This window comes from Pristiophorus japonicus, chromosome 2, assembly GCF_044704955.1.
Source record: "Pristiophorus japonicus isolate sPriJap1 chromosome 2, sPriJap1.hap1, whole genome shotgun sequence".
Lineage (NCBI taxonomy): Eukaryota > Metazoa > Chordata > Chondrichthyes > Pristiophoridae > Pristiophorus > Pristiophorus japonicus.
Genome location: NC_091978.1, coordinates 322,226,430 through 322,242,587, shown reverse-complemented (window position 1 = coordinate 322,242,587; position 16,158 = coordinate 322,226,430). Strand labels below are relative to the sequence as shown.

The 16,158-nt window shown below is 46.7% G+C and overlaps 1 non-coding gene across 1 annotated transcript; it reads left to right on the top strand.

Moving 5' to 3' along the window:
- Positions 1–9,054: 9,054 nt before the first annotated feature.
- On the top strand, positions 9,055–9,125 carry trnag-acc (transfer RNA glycine (anticodon ACC)). Its single transcript has one exon. It is a non-coding gene; the product is annotated as a tRNA-Gly (tRNA).
- Positions 9,126–16,158: the final 7,033 nt, after the last annotated feature.

Genomic DNA, 16,158 nt, shown 5'->3' with positions numbered 1-16,158 from the left:
CAATTTCTAAATTTGTAGACGACACCAAATTGGGCGGGGGTGGGGGATAGTCAATACTGAAGAGGACGGCAACAAATTACAAGAAGACATTAATAAATTGAATGGGCATATAATTGGAAAATTAATTACAACTCAGATAAGTACAATTAGTAAGAAGAATAACAAGGTCACATGTTACTTGGAAACTAAGAATCTAAATGGGGTAGAGGAACAAAGGGATCTCAGAGTAAAAATACACAAATCACAAAAAGTAGTGACACAGGTTAATAAGATCATAAAAAAGCAAATTGAGTTTGAGAGTTTATTTCTAGAGGGATAGAATTGAAAAGTAGAGAAGTTATGCTAAGCTTGCATCGAACCTTAGTCAGACGATACTTGGAGTACTGCATACAATTCTGGTCACTATATTATAAAAAGCATATAGAGGCATTGGAAAGGGTGCAAAAAAGACTTACAAGTATGATACCAGAAATGCGATGTTATACCTATCAGGAAAGGATAAACAGGCTGGATCTCTTTTTTTTAAAAGAGAAGGCTGAGAAGGATGACCTAATAGATGTCTTTAAAATTATGAAAGATTATGAGTAGACACAGAGTGAATGTTTACACTTGTGGGAAAGAGCAAAACATTTTTAAATTAATTCCTGGGATGTGAGTGTCGCTGGCAAGGCTAGCATATATTGCCCATCCCTAATTGTCCTTGAGAAGGTGGTGGTGAGCCGCCGCCTTGAAATGCTGCAGCTGCATGGTGAAGGAACCCCCACAAGTGCTGTTAGGGAGGGAGTTCCGGGATTTTGACACAGCAATTATGAGGGAACAGCAATATATTTCCAAGTGAGGATGGTGTGTGACTTGGAGGGACACTTGGAGGTGATGGTGTTCCCACGATCCTGCTGCCCTTGTCCTGCTAGGTGATAGAGGTCACGGGTTTGGGTGGTGCTGCCGAAGAAGCTTGGTGAGCTGCTGCAGTGCATCTTGAAGATGGCTATGGTGTGCCTCTCCTGCTGTAAACTCGCCCTCCCTTCCCGCTGGGCCACCCCGAGGGATCTCCATGGGATGGCCCAGCAGCCGATCCCACCACTTACCTGCTGCTGGTGGATAGCCTCGGGGCCATGCAATTTTCCACTGCTTCCCGCAAACTGCTCACTCAGAATGGATGGGCAGTCGGCCAGCAGGATTTAAATGAGGCCCGCCTGTTAAAATCAGCCAGATCTCATTCTGCTGGTAGGCAGGAAATTAAATCGGCAGCACGTTTTCCTGCAGGAAACCCACTGACAGTTAACATTCGGCCCTATGTTACAATTATTTATTCTTGGAATAAAATCACTCCTGTGGACGTCACCAAATAGTTCAAGGCTGTAATCTCATTTTTGGCATTCATATGACGATTGGGGACCTTCCTAGTTTTACTATTGCATTTTGTGAAACCTTCTGAAACTCTTGATAGTTTTGTAATCCCTCAGTGTTATCTCAGCATTATAATATATTCTAGAGATGATACTCGCAGCAATCTGCTGTAAAACACAGCGATGTTCCACTGCTGTACCTGCCATGTAATACTATTATTGCGCAGGTCAAGCTATCACTTACCATTACAAGTAGATGTCCTGTGGTGTTACTCACAGATAGTTCAAGACTTGGAGTGTGCTTTGTGATTTTACCTCAATTCTGCAAGATAAATGTGACAGCGGTTCATCCATCACTTTGTATCACATGACTGATTCAAGGTGAAAATAGTAAACATTTCACTGCTGCAGAGATTAATATTTACAATACTATTTATTTACTCAGTTAAAATAACTTGCTTAAGGCATGTAAATGTGTTATTCCTTCCCCAACACCTCATATGTTTTTTGCCCTAACTTCCAATTGCAGTACTTGCTTTAGATCCAAGTTGTTGTGTATCTGTAAAGCATGCACTTCCATGTTCCGCCACCAGGGAGCTCATTCCCTGAAGTCCCAAGGGATCCCAGCATCCCTTGGGAGCACTGTATATAAACCGGCCCCGAAGGCCTGTTCCTCACTCTGGAGTGTCTTATTGAAGACTGAAGTCACTGTTACTTTAACCTCCCTGTGTGCAGTCTCATCTGTGTCAGGAACACAACAACTGGCGACAAGTATACGAATCCAACGCAAAGATGCAGCAAACTGTGGGCATCCTGGAGAAGTTCTCGGAGGGTGAGGACTGGGAAGCCTATGTCGAACGACTAGACCAGTACTTTGTAGTCAACGAGTTGGACAGAGAAGGAAGCGCTGCAAAAAGGAGAGCTGTCCTCCTCACGGTCTGCGGGGCACCGACCTACAGCCTCATGAAGAATCTTCTGGCTCCGGTGAAACCCACAGATAAGTCGTATGAGGAGCTGTGTACACTGGTTCGGGAGCATCTTAACCCGAGGGAGAGCGTGCTGATGGCGAGGTATCGGTTCTACACGTGCCAGCGATCTGAAGGTCAGGAAGTGGCGAGCTACGTCGCCGAGCTAAGGCGACTTGCAGGTCAATGTGAGTTTGATGGCTACCTGGAGCAAATGCTCAGAGACTTTTTTGTACTGGGCATTGGCCACGAGACCATCCCACAAAAACTTTTGACTGTAGAGACACCGACCCTCAGTAAGGCCTTTGCGATAGCACTGGCGTTTATGTCCACCAGTGATAACACCAAACAAATCTCTCAGCACACAAGTGCTATGTTAATAAATTAACTGGAACTGTGTTTGCGAGCAGAAATGTAAAGGGCAGAACCCACGAGTCTGCAACTGCCAGCAGGCCTCAGGTGACCCAGATGATTCAGAGTCCCCAAAAAAGGATGAATGCAAGGCAATGCACACGTTGTTGATGTTGTGGAGGCTTCCATTCAGCATATTCATGCCGCTTCAAAGGGTATGTTTGCAAGAGCTGTGCAACAATGGGGCACCTCCAATGAGCTTGCAAACGAACTGCAAGCTGTGCAAAACCTGCTAACCATCACGTGGCAGAGGAAGATCGGTCCATGGTGGATCATAGCAATTTCAGCCTCAGAGAGAGGAGGCAGATGCTGAAGTACACGGGGTGCACACATTTTCGACGAAATGTCCACCTATAATGCTAATCGTAAAATTGAATGGCTTACCCGTAGCCATGGAACTGGACACTGGCGCTAGCCATGAGTAAAAAGATGCTTGAGAGACTGTGGTGCAACAAGGCATTCAGACCAGCCCTGAGCCCCACCCACACGAAACTGAGAATGTACACCAAAGAGCTTATCACTGTCCTGGGCAGTACCATGGTCAAAGTCACCTACGAGGGCACGGTGCACGAACTGTCACTCTGGATTGTCCCGGGCGATGGCCCCACACTGCTTGGAAGGAGCTGGCTGGGCAAAATCCACTGGAACTGGGATGACATCCGAGCGCTATCACATGTCGATGAGACCTCATGTACCTTGGTTCTGAACAAATTTCCTTCCCTTTTTGAGCCAGGCATTGGAAGCTTTTCCGGGGAGAAGGTGCGGATCCACTTGGTCCCAGAGGCACGACCCATTCACCACAAGGTGCGAGCTGTATCTCACATGATGAGGGAGAGAGTGGAAATCGAGCTGGACAGGCTGCATCGCTAGGGCATCATCTCCCCAGTGGAATTCAGCGAGTGGGCCAGCCCAATTGTTCCAATACTCAAAAGTCATGGCACGGTCAGGATTTGTGGCGATTATAAAGTAACTATTAATCGTTTCTTGCTACAGGACCAATACCCGCTACCTAAGGCAGATGACCTATTTGCGACGCTGGCAGGAGGCAAGATGTTCACCAAACTCAACCTGACTTCGGCCTACATGACGCAGGAGCTGGAGGAGTCTTCGAAGGGCCTCACCTGCATCAATACGCACAAGGGACTGTTCATCTACAACAGATGCCCGTTTGGAATTCGGTCGGCTGCAGCGACCTTCTAGAGAAACATGGAGAGCCTAATCAAGTCGGTACCACACACGGTGGTCTTTCAGGACGATATATTGGTCACGGGTCGGGACACCGCCGAGCACCTACAAAACCTGGAGGAGGTCCTCCAGCAACTGTATCGCGTAGGGCTGCGGCTGAAGAGGTCGAAATGCGTCTTCATGGCAACAGAAGTGGAGATTTTGGGGAGAAAGATTGCGGTGGACGGCATTCGGCCCACTGACGCCACGACAGAGGCTATCAGGAATGCGCCCAGGCCACAAAATGTCACGGAACTACGGTCGTTCCTGGGACTCCTCAACTATTTTGGTAACTTCCTACTAGGGTTAAGCACCCTTTTAGAGCCCCTACATGTGTTATTGCGCAAAGGTGAGAACTGGGTACAGGGAAAAAACCAAGTAATTTCTTTTGAGAAAGCCAGAAACATTTTATGCTCCAACAAGCTGCTTATATTGTATAACCCGTGTAAAAGACATGTGCTAGCATGTGATGCGTCATCGTATGGAGTCGGGTGTGTATTGCAACAAGCTAACGTTGCGGGAAAGTTGTAACCTGTTTCCTATGCTGCCAGGAGCTTGTCAAAGGCTGAAAGGGCCTGCAGCATGATTGAGAAAGAGGCATTAGCGTGTGTGTTTGGGGTAAAGAAAATGCATCAGTACTTGCTTGGCCTCAAATTTGAGCTGAAAACCGATCACAAGCCCCTCACACCCCTGTTCGCTGAAAACAAGAGGATAAATACTAATGCCTCAGCCCGCATACAAAGTTGGGCACTCGCGCTATCAGCATATAACTATACCATCCGCCACAGACCAGGCACCGAGAACTGTGCGGAAGCTCTCAGTCGGCTACCATTGCCCACCAAGGGTGTGGAAATGGCGCAGCCTGCAAACTTGTTGATGGTGGCGCAGCCCGCAGACTTGTTGATGGTCAGGGAAGCATTTGAAAATGATAAATCATCTGTCACGGCCAACCAGATTAGGACTTGGACCAGCCAAGATCCTCTGCTGTCCCTAGTAAAAAAACGGTGTACTGCATGGGAACTGGGCCAGCATCCTCGTTGAAATGCAAGAGCTAATCAAGCCGTTCCAGCAACAAAAGGACGAGCTGTCCATTCAGGCAGACTGCCTGTTGTGGGGTAACCACGTAGTGCTACCAAAAAAGGGCAGGGAAACGTTCATCTCGGATCTCCACAGCACACATTCGTTTATAGTAATGATGAAAGCGATAGCCAGATCCCACGTGTGGTGGCCCGGTATCGATTCTGACTTAGAGTCCTGTGTACAGCAATGCAGCGTATGTGCTCAGTTGAGCAACGCGCCCAGAGAGGCACCACTAAGTTTGTGGTCCTGGCCCTCCAGACCATGGTCGAGGATCCATGTCGACTATGTGGGCCCGTTTCTCGGTAAAATGTTCCTGATGGTGGTGGATGCTTTTTCAAAATGGACTGAACGTGAAATAATGTCGGGAAGCACCGCCACTGCCACCATTGAAAGGCTGAGGGCCATGTTTGCCACCCACGACCTGCCTGACATACTGGTCAGTGACTACGGGCCATGTTTCACCAGTGCCGAATTTAAAGAATTCATGACCCGCAATTCATGACATGTTTGAGGGATGAGCTACTCATGAAAAGGACACTTGAAACCAGACTCTCGCTAGTTCAGCCCAATCTGCATGATCAGGTAGAGGGCAGGCGGCAGCAACAAAATGTAAACGATGGTCGCGCCACTGTGTCACGGGAAATTGATCTGAATGAACCTGTGTATGTGCTAAACTATGGACATGGTCCCAAGTGGATCGCGGGCACGGTGATAGCTAAAGTAGGGAGTAGGGTGTTTGTAGTCGGACTAGACAATGGACAAATTTGCAGAAAGCACCTGGACCAAACGAGGCTGCGGTTCACAGACTGCCTTGAACAACCCACAGCAGACACCACCTTTTTCGAGCCCACAACACACACCCAAAGGATCAGCGCGACCACGTCAGAGCAGGAAATCGAACCCAACAGCCCAGCAAGGCCAGGCTCACCTAGCAGCCCTGCAGGCCCAACAACACACCAGCCCAGTGAGGGCACAGCCAACACACCAGAACAGACACTTGTACCGAGGCGGTCCACCAGGGAAAGAAAGGCTCCCAACAGCCTCACCTTGTAAATAGTTTTCACTTTGACTTTGGGGGAGGAGTGATGTTGTGTATCTGTAAAGCATGCACTCCCATGTTCCGCCACCAGGGAGCTCATCCCCTGAAATCCCAAGGGATCCCAGTATCCCTTGGGAGCACTGTATATAAGCCGGCCCCTAAGGCCTGTTACTCACTCTGGAGTGTCTTATTAAAGACTGATGTCACTGTTACTTTAACCTCCCTGTGTGCAGCCTCATCTGTGTTAGGAACACAATACAAGTACTTGTTTATTCTTATCTCAAACCATCCTTCTTTATTAAATTTTATACATGGGAAGTCAAGAACAAGTGCAGTATTCAGGTCAAGCAGCATTAGAAGGCAGTGATATAACTGGATAAGGTGGGTAGAGAGTCAGGGGAGGGGAGGAGGCAGATGGGAGGGAGAGAGAAAGGGGGAAAAGGAAGATGGAAACATGAATGGGGGCGGGGAAGAGAGATGAAGTGAAGGGGTGGAAGAAAGGGGAAATACGGGATGAGGAAGGGTTGGGTAGCCCTGCACCAGGGCTGATTTTCTTCTCCTTGAGAGGATGGGTGTAATTGGCCAGCACCCATTTCTATCTCCATGGCAGGGATGGTGGGGTTGGGGCAGGAATGGGGTGGGGGGATCAGGCGGGTGCGAAGGGGCAATCGATTACCATTTCCTATTTCAGGATCCACATTTAGCTGCGAATGGCACCTATAGCTATTTTCTGAAGACATACATACCACTGGGCCTATTGCAGCATATCTGGCAGGATTTCCAGGCTAACCCAAGAACACCCCAAACTGAAATCAGGAAATAGCAGGAGTGCGGACAGGAGAAATGCCCGCCTCCCACTTGGTCAGAATTTGTCTGCGTAGCATCAACAGGATGGAAAACCTGTATAGCCGGGTTATGCCCAAACCTGAGCTCCCTCCACACAACTTCCATCCAAATTATGTCCAAAGAAAGAGCAGAGTTTCTGGCTTTTTGTACTATACATAATGTTGAGATGCAACTGTAGTAAGGCATTTGTTTCTAACATGAACATGGACGACTGTGTTACCTGCTAGCAGCCCGCACACACAGTCATTGGCTCCAGAAGTGCTCTGCTTGGAATTATAATAACAACAATTTGCATTTATATAGTGCCGTTAAGGTAGTAAAGCATCCCAAGGTGTTTTACACAAGCATAATCAGACTAAAATTGACACTAAGCCAAAGGAGGAGACATTAGGACCGGTGAACAAAAGCTTTTTTTTTATTCGTTCATGGGATGTCACTGGCAAGACCAACATTTATTGCGCATCCCTAATTGCTCTTGAGAAGGAGGTGGTGAGCCGCCTTCTTGAACCGCTGCAGTCCTTGTGGTGAAGGTACTCCCATTGTGCTGATAGGGTTGGAGTTCCAAGATTTTGACCCAACGACGATGAAGGAACAGAGAGATATTTCAAAGTTAGGATGGTGTGGTGACTTGGAGGGGAAATTGAAGGTGGTGGGATTCCCATGCGTCTGCTGCCCTTGTCCTTCTAGTGGTAGAGCTCGCGGGTTTGGGAGATATGGTTGGAGAAGCCTTGGCAAGTTGCTGCAGTGAATCTTCTAGCTTGGCCAAAGAGGTAGTTTTAAAGAAAACAAAGAAAGATACTGCGGATGCTGGAATCTGAAATAAAAACAGAAAATGCTGGAAATACTCAGCAGATCAGGCAGCATCTGTGGAGAGAGAAACAGAATTAACATTTCAGCTCGTGACCTTCATCAGAAGTGGAAAAAGTCAGTGATGTAACAGGATTTTAAACAAGTGTAGGGGCAGGGAAAGGGGGGAGGGACAGAAAGAATAAAAGGGCAGGTCTGTCATAGGATGCAAGGCAGAAGAGATTAAGAGACAAAAGGGATGATGTTGCAAGGCAAAAGGTGATGCTATTGGGAAAATTAAGAAACAAAGGGGTAGAAATTGCCCCCCCGCCCAAAACGGGGTGCTTTTGATGATTATTACCACAGCTGCGGTTCAGGTCGCCTCTTGAGTGACATTCAGCTCTTTGTTGTTTTTTTTTTCCTTGGATCTGGAAATCACTCTTAATGGGGGCGGTGACAACACTTGAGGGGCGAATATGGGGCGGTGGCAACATCTGAGGGGCAGAAGTCTGGGCGTTGCGGAGTGACAGCTGTGAATGAATAAAGGGGACAGCCTCTGCAATTTTAAAGCATTGGCCTATTGGAGGGGATGCCAGGCTGCTTGTTGGCGGCCCGGTTGAACCTAGGGGCATAATTGTTGGGCTGACATTGCAGTCGGCTGACAAAAAAAAATGCCAGCAATGGCAGGATGCCTTCCCCTTTAAGGGAAGCTGCACCGCCATTGCAGAAGGCCACAGTCTCACTAGACCACCGGGGAAAACAGGTTTTGGCACTGCCGAGGGGCCGAAGATTTTCAGAGGGGAATGTCGCCGTCAGGGGGATAGATCGGCGGTGCGCATGGTGATCACACACTTACCACGGATCGACAGCAGCGGAACGGTGGGGGGTGGTATCGGGGCACCACCGGAAGAACTCAGGAGGGCAACTGTGCTATTAGCAGCCATTCCACCAAAAGTCGGTGGCCACTCCACTCTGCAGCGTGGCCGCTGATTTGCGGTGGTAACAGACCTTAAGGAGAGGGGCAATTTTGGCCCCAAAATATTTTAAGGAGAGTCCTAATGGAGGCGAGAGAGGTGAAGAGGTAAAGAGGTTTAGGGAGGGAATTCCAGAGCTTAGGGTCCAGATTACTGAAGGCAAGGCCACCAATGATGGGGTGAAGGAAGTCGATGATCCACAAGAGGCCAAAATTAGAGGAATGCAGAGCTCTTGGAAGGTTGTAGTGCCAGAGGAGGTTACAGAGACAAGGAAAGGCGAGGTCACGGAGGGATTTGAGCACAACAATGTTGTTGGGCAATAATGGTCAGCAAGTATAGGGGTGAAATAATACCAAGTAACTCACTCAAGCTGTATGCTAGATGCATTGGTGGTTCAGTGGTAGAATTCTCACCTACCACACGGGAGGCCTGGGTTCGATTCCCGGCCAATGTAAAGTCTTTGCTCATTGAATGTATTCAAGTCACAGATAGATCGATTTTTAACCAATAAGGGAATTAAGGGTTACGGGGAGAGGGCGGCTAAGTGGAGCTGAGTCCACAGCCAGATCAGCCATGATCTTATTGAATGGCGGAGCAGGCTCGAGGGGCTAGATGGCCTACTCCTGTTCCTAATACTTATGTTCTTATGTATCCATCATTCTCTATTTTTTGAGCTGCAGTGCATATTTCATTTACTCAGCTTTACGTAGATACCAATTAACAAGATTAATTGTGTAGAAAGGACAACAGAATCATATAAAGATAAGACAATGAATAGCTGTTGTAAGTTTTGAGGCAGTTATTAAATGGAATGGTTCCCAATGGGTCATAAATCTTGAGAGTGAAACACAGGCAGTTGCTTTTGCATGTTAAAAAACACAAGATGGAATTATTGTCTCAAACTAAGCATGAAAAGCTTATTATTTATATATTACATACCTTCAACTCCAACAATCTCAATCAAGTTTGTTACTCATCATAATTCTATTAAAAGAATAAACTATATTATAAAATATTATAATGTGTAATAAAGTTGATTGGAATTGTTGGAGGCGAAGGAGTTAGAAACATAGAAACATAGAAAATAGGTGCAGGTGTCGGCCATTCGGCCCTTCGAGCCTGCAGCACCATTAAATATGATCATGGCTGATCATGCATTTCAGTACCCCATTCCTGCTTTCTCTCCATACCCCTTGATCCCTTTAGCCGTGAGGGCCACATCTAACTCCCTTTTGAATATATCTAACGAACTGGCCCCAACAACTTTCTGTGGTAGAGAATTGCACATGCTCACAACACTCTGAGTGAAGAAGTTTCTCCTCATCTCGGTCCTAAATGGCTTACCCCTTATTCTTAGACTGTGACCCCTTGTTCTGGACTTCCCCAACATCAGGAATATTTTTACTGCATCTAACCTGTCCAATCCCGTCAGAATTTTATATGTTTCTATGAGATCCCCTCTCATTCTTCTAAATTCCATTGAATACAAGCCTAGTCGATCCAGTCTGTCTTCAGATGTCAGTCCTGTCATCCCGGGAATCAGTCTGGTGAATCTTCGCTGCAATCCCTCAATAACACGAATGTCCTTCCTCAGATTAGGATAACAAAACTGTACACAATATTCAAGGTATGGCCTTACCAAGTTCCTGTACAACTGCAGTAAGACCTCCCTGCTCCTATACTCGAATCCTCTCGCTATGAAGGCCAACATGCCATTTGCCTTCTTCACCGCCTGCTGCACCTGTATGCCAACCTTCAATGATTGATGTACCATGACACCCAGGTCTCGTTGCACCTCCACCTTTAACAATCTGTCACCATTCAGATAATAATCATCCCGCCTGTTTTTACCTCCAAAGTGGATAACCTCACATTTATCCACATTATACCGCATCTGCTATGCATTTTCCCACTCAGCTAACCTGTCCAAGTCACCCTGCAGCCTCTTAGCATCCTCCTCACAGCTCGCACTGCCACCCAGCTTAGTGTCATCAGCAAACTTGGAGATATTACATTCAATTCCTTCGTCTAAATCATTAATGTATATTGTAAATAGCTGGGGTCCCAGCACTGAACCTTGCGGTACCCCACTAATCACTACCTGCCACTCTGAAAAGGACCCATTTATTCCTACTCTCTGCTTCCTGTCTGCCAACCAGTTTTCTATCCATGTCAGTACATTACCCCTAATACCATGTGATTTAATTTTGCAGACTAATCTCTTATGTGGGACCTTGTCAAAAGCCTTTTGAAAGTCTAAGTACACCACATCCACTGGCTCCCTCTTGTCCACTCTACTAGTTACATCCTCAAAAAATTCCACAAAATTTGTCAAGCATGATTTCCCTTTCATAAATCCATGCTGAATTGGACCAATCCTGTCACTGCTTTCCAAATGCATCTTTACATCTTTAATAATTGATTCCAACATTTTCCCCACTACCGATGTCAGGCTGACCGGTCTATGATTCTCTCTCCCTCCTTTTTTAAAAAGTGGGGTTACATTAGCTACCCTCCAGTCCATAAGAACTGATCCAGAGTCTATAGAATGTTGGAAAATCACCACCAATGCATCCACTATTTCTAGGGCCACTTCCTTCAGTGCTCTGGGATGCAGATTATCTGGCCCCGGGTATTTATTGGCTTTCAATCCCATCAATTTCCCGAACAAAATTTGCTGACAAATAAGGATTTCCATTAGCTCCTCCTTCTCGCTAGACCCTCGTTCCCCTAGTATTTCTGGAAGGTTATTTGTGTCTTCCTCAGTGAAGACAGAACCAAAGGATTTGTTTAATTGGTCTGCCATTTCTTTGTTCCCCATTATGACTTCACCTGATTCTGACTTTTTCTCTTCATGTATCTGTAGAAGTTTTTGCAGTTAGTTTTTATGTTGCCTGCAAGCTTACTCTCATATTCTATTTTCCCCCTCCGAATTATGCCCTTTGTCCTCCTCTGCTGAATTCTAAATTTCTCCCAGTCCTCAGATTTGCTGCTTTTTTGGACAATTTCTATGCCTCTTCTTTGTATTTAACAGTATCCCTAATTTCCCTTGTAAGCCACGGTTGAGCCACCTTCCCCCGTTTTATTTTTACGCCAGACAGGGATGTACAATTGTTGAAGTTCATCCATGTGATCTTTAAATGTCTGTCATTGCCTATCCACCGTCAACCCTTTAAGTATCATTCGCCAGTCTATCCTAGCCAATTCACATCTCATACCGTCGAAGTTACCTTTCTTTAAGTTCAGGATTCTAGTTTCTGTATTAACTTTGTCACTCTCCATCTTAATGAAGAATTCTACCATATTATGGTCACTCTTCCCCAAGGGGCCTCACACAACAAGATTGCTAATTAATCCTCTCTCATTACAGTCTAGGATGACCAGCCCCCTAGTTGGTTCCTCGACATATTGGTCTAGAAAACCATCCCTTATATACTCCAAGAAATCCTCCTCCACCGTATTGCTGGTCTGTACACAACTCCCACTAGCGTTTTCTGCCCTTTGTTATTCCGCAGCTCTACCCATACAGATTCCACATCATCCACGCTAATGTCCATCCTTAATATTGTGTTAATTTCCTCTTTAACCAGCAAAGCTACCCCACCTCATTTTCCTTTCTGTCTATCTTTCCTCAATATTGAATACCCTTGGATGTTGAGTTCCCAGCCTTGGTCATCCTGGAGCCATGTCTCCGTAATCCCAATTATAGCATATCCGTTTACCTGTGCAGTTAATTCATCCACCTTATTACGAATGCTCCTCGCATTGAGATACAGAGCATTCAGGCTTGTTTTTTTAACACTCTTTGCCCTTTTAGAATTATGCTGTAATGTGGCCCTTTTTGATCTTTATCTTTGATTTTTCTGCCCTCCACTTTTACTTTTCTCCTTTCTACCTTTTGCTTCTGCCCTCATTTTACTTCCCTCTGTCTCCCTGCATAGGTTCCCATCCCCCTGTCCTATTAGTTTAAATCCTCCCCAACAGCACTTGCAAACACTCCCCCTAGAACATCGGTTCCAGTCCTGCCCAGGTGCAGACCGTCCAGTTTGTACTGGTCCCACCTCCCCCAGAACCGATTTCAATGTCCCAGGAATTTGAATCCCTCACTCTTGCACCTTTCCTCAAGTCACATATTCATCTTAGCTATCCTGCTATTTCTACTCTGACTAGCCCGTGTCACTGATAGCAATCTTGAGATTACTACCTTTGAGGTCCTACTTTTTAATATAACTCCTAGCTCCCTAACTTCAACTTGTAGGACCTCATCCCACTTTTTACCTATATCGTTGGTACCTATATGTACCACGACAACTGACTGTTCGCCCTCCCCCTCCAGAATGCCCTGCAGCCGCTCCGAGGCATCCTTGACCCTTACACCAGGGAGGCAACATACCATCCTGGAGTCTTGTTTGCGGCTGCAGAAATGCCTATCTATTCCCCTTACAAAAGAGTCCCCTACCACTATAGCTCTTCCACTCTTTTTCCTGCCCTCCTGCGCAGCAGAGCCACCCATGGTGCCATGAACTTGGCTGCTGCTGCCTTCCCCTGATGAGCCATCTCCCCCAACAGTATCCAAAGTGGTATATCTGTTTTGGAGAGAGATGACCACAGGGGACTCCTGCACTACCTTCCTACCACTGCTCTGCCTGATGGTCACCCATCCCCCATCTGCCTTTATACCCTTTGCCTGCAGTGTGACCAACTCTCTAAACGTTCTACCAGTGTTAATTTTCTCCAGTAACATATAAATTTACAATGTAATTAAAACATTTTTATAATCTGCCTATAATCAAATTTTGCAAAGTTTTCATAGGGAATTTCCTCATAGCTGCTCTTGCTCCGCTGCCATAATTTTGCCGGAAGTGCGGAGGAAACCCTGATTACGCGACTGAGCTGGGTTTCCACCACATTTCTGGCAGAGTTACAGCAGCAGAGGGGGAGCAGCTCCAAGGAAATTCCTGACCTAGATTGAGACCCTGTGTCAAGGCCTTAGAGAGGGTGCAGAGGATATTCCTGTGTTGTATCATTCTATGATTCGGTGAGAGCTGCCTTGTCTAAAGCTTTATGGGTCTGAATGATGCAGGTGGTCTAGTTGCAGCTGTTCTATTTCACTGCAAACACTTAGTGAGATTGAATGACAGGAGAACAGATTTTTGTCAAATCGCAGCAGTACTTGACTGAAAACTTCCTTCATTTCTAATGATCCCCATAAGGTTCAGTCGACCAAGTCAGGTAAAAATGTAACATAATGAATGAAAGAGCTGACTGGTATGTTAGCACTTCAACCAGGGATTGGATAACTGTTGGAAATTATTTCAACCAATCAGAAAGGGACATTGGGGGGAATTTTAACTCCAAAAATCAGGTGGGGTTGGGTTGATGGAGGTTAAAGTGTTAAATTCTGGATCCTGTACCCAATCCGCCTCCAACCTGTCCACTTCCGGTTTTCGCAGAGGCGGGACAGTGGGTGGGTAGCCCACCCATGCCTTTCCGCTTACCTGTTGGATCCAGTGTTTCTGTCTCACCAATCCCCCACAATCAGACACCCCCCAATCTTTCCGATCTCCACCCGACCACCCACCCCCTCCAGGCCAGACTCCGACCTCCCCTCCAGCCTTCCAACCCTACCCGGCCTACAATCCCTATCCCCGACTGCCCCCCGCCGGCCTTTTTACCCGATCTACCCCACCAGCCTCTGAATTCCCCCCTCCATCTCCGATCTGCAGCCCCTGACCTTCCCATGCAACCTCGAGTCCTGGCCCATCAATTCTCTGCAGCCCCCAGATCCCCAGAAGCTCTGCAGCCCCTGACCCCTCTGAAGATCCCCGACCCTGACCCCTCTGAAGATCCCCGACCCTGACCCCTCTGAAGATCTCCGACCCTGACCCCGCTGAAGATCTGCAGCCCTCGAGCCCTCCGAAGATCTCCGGACCCCGACTCCTCTGAAGATCAGTAGCCCCTGACCCTTCCGAAGATCCTCCAGCCTCCGACCCTTCCGAAGATCCAGGCCTTCTGACCACCCCCATCCATTTGGTTGGCTGCAGTTGGGAAACAGAGATTCAAAAGATTAATCCAGCCCAGCCCACCTCCAAATTAAAATTCAGACCTTGGTTTCACTTTTGCAGAGGTTTAGAGCAGGTACAACTCATGGCACAACCAGTTCACAAAACTCCAATTCAACAGCCATATTGAGCAGTCAGAGAGTTTGTGCTGCAACACGTACATGTTGCATTCGCTTTTTTAGCAAGGGTATAAATTGTCAAATCACAGCACCAATCATGCCACAGCGCAAATTATAAGTATCTGGCCAACGTACAGGACAAGACCATTGTGGCCCATCTGTCCGATCCCAGTAACTAGGAAATATCATATCCCACAATACCTCTCATACCGCTCTATCACATTTTTCGCCAGGTACTTAAGCAACATGCTCTCGTAAGAAAATGCTGATAGAATCAGCCCTACCACCTCCACTGGCAGTCTGTCCGTTACCTTCTATCATATTAGCAATGAGACCATGAATTGAGGGAGGAGGACGAGGAGAAGGAGGATGATGAAGATGAGGAGGATGTCAAGGAGAAGGAAGAGGAAGAGGAGGATGACGAGGACGAGGAGGAGATAAAGGATGAACCATCTCTCGATTCAACACTCCCAACCACAGACACCTCAAGGACGACCTCCAGGGCCATTTGCAGTTCCCCCATTGAAAATCAGCAGCTTTCCATGGGTAGAATAGGTGAAGTTACATATAAGACAGTCACTAAGAGAATGCATAAGGGCAAGGGTGATGAGTTGATTACTTGATGTCATATTGGATGGATAGATGTATAAAGTTGAAATGGAAAGTTTGCTTTGTGGTGGCTTTTATTTCAGCATCGTGGCCAAAGGGACGCTGTGATGGTCAGAAACAGAGGGAAAGTAAGGTGTGGGACCAATGTTGAATGGCGAAATGAGGTTGTGGTCACTGGTACTGCAGGCGAATGGTCCTGGCCTGAAAGGGGCTAGCTGGATTGTATCTTTCAACCTGCTTCCTCCTCTCTGCTTCCTCCTCTTCTACATCTTCCTCTTTGCTCTGTGAGCAGATGCTGTAAATCTAAAATTAAAGCGTAAAAGTCTAGAAATACTCAGTAGGTCAGGCAACATCTCGACCTTCAGTTGTGAACTCTGTTTCTCTCTCGCCAGAGCTGCTGCATATTTCCAGCATTAACTCTCTTCTCAGAGGCTTTCCTTCACTACGTGAAGTCTTGCAAGCATCCAGCAGGACTCCCAGCACTCCATGCACAGTAAAAAGCTTTTAACTTGTATTGCACCAAGACACTACTGCAATAAAATAAAAAAAGGTCCAATCCAAAATGTTAAAAGCAAACTTACCTGAAAGATGTGTATGTCCCTTTTAATAGGTGCTGACAGCATCTCTGTCAGTCTGCTGAACACTGGGTTTTCAAGGCAAGCTTAGGATCCAGCGTTGAACCCAACGCTAAGGTTGA